Source organism: Protopterus annectens, chromosome 11.part0 (assembly GCF_019279795.1).
Source record: "Protopterus annectens isolate FY-2018-M chromosome 11.part0, PAN1.0, whole genome shotgun sequence".
NCBI classification, from domain to species: Eukaryota; Metazoa; Chordata; order Ceratodontiformes; family Protopteridae; genus Protopterus; species Protopterus annectens.
Window position 1 is genome coordinate 1070096145 of NC_056745.1, and position 4064 is coordinate 1070100208.

The following is a 4064-nucleotide window of genomic DNA, read 5'->3' on the forward strand; positions in this document are numbered from 1 at the left end:
ACACCAATTGGTTATCAGGATAGGACATGTTACTGATCTCCTACTATAAATGGATGCCTTGTCACACATTCAAACCATCTGTATCTACCAGTAGAACAGTACAAAATACTGAAACACAAACTGAAAATGAGTAATATACCAGTCAATAACACCTGCAATTACTAAGAAGGTATGTATAACATTTAGTATGTCTGCGTATGTAGTACATGTTCTGTAAGAATTACAATGCAATCAATGCATATAGTGGAAATAGCTATCTTGTAACGATGTATTGTTGAGCAGTAGTAATGCTTGTAGTATTCTATGTGTACTGCTGTAGATCACAAGGCAAACTCCTCATACACCACAAGGGATGATATATATGGGCTTGGAACTCACCAATTCTCTTCCAGCCACTGTCAGTGTCAGGGTTGGTCCAACACGTTTGTGCTATAACAGGGGATAGTATATGTCGATATTTTGTAACAGTAGACATATGTATGGGTGTATAAGTAAGATGAACATGTCAAAGGTGGGCTTAATGTGCAAATATTGTTTGCATTGTGGGATATTGTGCCAATAACTGTGTAATGTACAGTATTTTAGGCAGATCTGTATTCCATTTTGCATAGCATTTCTGTTATGTTATGCAAACATTAGTTATGTCTATTGGCAATTACAATACTCAATAACAGGATACATATGACTTGTATTCATCTGACAGTTTAGCAGCATGATAGCAAAGATAATTAGAAGAGCTAGGTAACTATCCATGTACATAACACATGTAATATCCACCTCTCAAGTATTGTTTGCAAGCAATAACAGCTGTGCATGTATACATGTTATGCAAATGTGTAGTGATCCTTCTTACAGGGCTGGGACAAATGGCTATGTGCACAACTACATAGAGTGGCTATTGAGAGTAGAGACACACTGGTTGAACTTTCAGGTTTGTGTATCCTAACCTCTCATTGCCAACCTAACAGCCGCTTGCAAATACTGTTTGTAAGGGCGTTTATATCATGCTATCGAAAGATGAAAATAGTGAATGCTATTTCATCGAACCTAAAATATCTAAACCACATAATATCGAACATTCAGAATAGCAAATTTTTTCCTTGGGAAAAAATGTGCTATTCCGAAACACATACACACAACACAAGCACACCTAAAAAACATCAATCCACACACAAACACTTATAATCCTACAACTAACCCTACACTAAACTGTACATACACTACTATCTATCAGCTTACCTTAACCCAAACCCTAACCATAAGGTCCGTCACTATTGCACACTCACCTAACCCGCGCCCTAACCCTAACTGATACATGACTCTGTTTGGGGAGTGGGTGTCTGTGCCCAAAAGAGCTCATGGTTCTGGTGGATATGTGAGTATATACTCAGAAAAGGAAACAGACCTGTAGACACTTGCATCATCTGTAATCAACTATCAGGATGTGATGTGCTCCACAGTGGAGGATTGCTGCTAAAGGTAGCTACTATGTTTCTGTAATAGCCACTGTTGTCACGTCCATAACACAAGTAATTACTTGTGAACATCACTGTCTAAAACATCTTCATACGCAATAAGTACACTAAATACAGTACTTGGTACTTGTAGTACTGAATGCTCATACAGGCATGTCCACTAGTCAGCTATTGGTGTTTACTAATGTCAGCTTTGTGTATGTGGCCATCCTGGGGGAATGTAATCTCTATGCCATGTACACTGCCAAACCCACCTAACACCATACCCCACACATTGTCTGGGATGCAGCTATAGGGGTAAGCTGGAAGGCAGTCCGGTCTACAGCCATGACTGGACTGGACAGTCATGAGGTGTAGGTTAACACATGCAGCTCATCATCACAACCAACACATACCCTTACCAGAACACAGTAAGGGCACCCACACATACTACCAGAAATCATACACATTCCCAAAGGCTTCTAAGTATCTGGCCAAGCAAATGACCTCCCAAGCTGGAGTAGACAGACAACAAAATACACAAACTGTATGACATAATTTGCATAATTGTGCCACACCTCAGAACACGTGGTCGGAAACATGCCCAACGGTATTCATTTGTGAATGCAAACTCTAGCACTATGTTACACACCAAGTTATACGAGGGCAAACATACTGTCAGCTGAGTGTCTGCCATGATTAGCCACATACCCATACACTCAGACAATCTTTTGAACTATACACATAGCCCTGGCATATTCCATGTTGTTGTGCAGGACCTGTGATGCAGTAGTCTGGACTGCATGGAAACACACATGTAGGAACTGTCAGGTCTTGTAGCCCATGCAGGTATGTCCCAAGGCCTAGGTAGCATTCTGCCATTGGCCAGAATGATACTGCAGTACAGGGACAAAAGGATTGTAGTCCACAATTGTCTAATGTACTGGTGCAGTGCTAAGGGTATCCAGTATCTCTCTGCCTGGGATAACATGATTGACAGACCATGATGCTTTGCCAGACAGGGCCTGCACCTGTCACCCCTGGGAATCTAGATACTGGCTAGGGCTCATGCTTCCCCTATAGTGCCTTCATCATGCAAAGTTCAAGTGAAAGCCCACTGCTGTAACAGGGACAGCCAAGCAATAAACTGTGGGTCCCGCTACTCAATGATACATTTCAGAAACTCAATATGGACTCACTTATGTCAATCCTTAACATGGAGAACATATCTGTGCATTGACTGAGATATGGTTCAACACTCCACAGAGCACACCTGCATGACCATGTTATAACACATACCTCACTTCTTGCCCATTATCCGTTATTGGAACACACGGGCCACAGGTGTGTCCATATTCCTGAAGGATATGTACACCCCCACGCTAGTTGCACTTGCATAACTTCAGATGCATTATGCAGAGCAACTACCTTTGTGCCAAAGTGGAGTCCAAAATGCACCTTGCAACAGGTCACCCACCATGCCTCAGAATTCCCAACTGTCATATTGTGCTGTAATGGGGAATATTAGGTTTGAGACAGAAAACCATAATAATGGCTACTCTCAACTATTCCATTATGAACTGGGAAGACACCTCATGTACCAACACCTGCGCTCATTGCATGTTGGATTTCATCATCCCCAATTACCTGGATCACCATAGTCACACAAACAGGGCTAACAGTATGGTACACATAGTCTGTCTCCAAAGCCAATGTTATGCTTCTTAAGAGCGAAGTGGTGACTGTCATGGCACCCATGCAGATGGACAATGCATGTGCAAATGCTGAATCCTATACAAATTAACTCTAAGCACTCACATAAGTGCAGTGATTGTGCCATTGAAACAGAACCAAGATTCAACTAAACACAAACAAGAAGGCAAACTGGTGGTACCCTGCCTTAAAGTGTACCACAAAAGGTAGTAACTGTTGCAAGAGTGAACACACATGAGTGGAGGTGATCCCTGGTCAGCCTCAGTAACATGTAGATACACCATATAAAACCACACAAAGATACCGTGAAACTAATCAGCCACATATTATGAGGCCAACCACAGAGCATTCTATAGCTGTCATGAATCGTAATGGCAACAACAAGACCTGCTGTGCTTCACAGCACTATGGCATGAGAAGTACTGAACCTACAGAAATAGCACCTGTACATCCAGATAGGGTCTTGGAGAACGTAAACTCACTCTCACCCCCCCCAACAGTACACATATTTATATATCCATGTACACTGCAGAGCCCCTGTAATAGCAACTATGCAGGTACAAGCTGCACTCTCTAAAGTCATACATACAGCTTTCATGGGACCTGTCAACATCCCAGGGTGTATCCTACAGAAATGTCAGAACAATTTGCTCTCCACATACACATCATATTCAATCATAGCTTCATGTCAGGCTGTGTACACACTGAATGGTGCACAGCAACAGTTATCACACCCCACAAAGGGAGAGACACCACTGATAATGGGAAATAGTGCACTACTACCCTGCTGAGTCTGGTTTGTAAGACCATGAACCGTGATCAATTTATTTGATGTAGTCAGTACAGATGTAGATGACAATTGTACATATTGATGTTAGACACCATCACCCATACTGT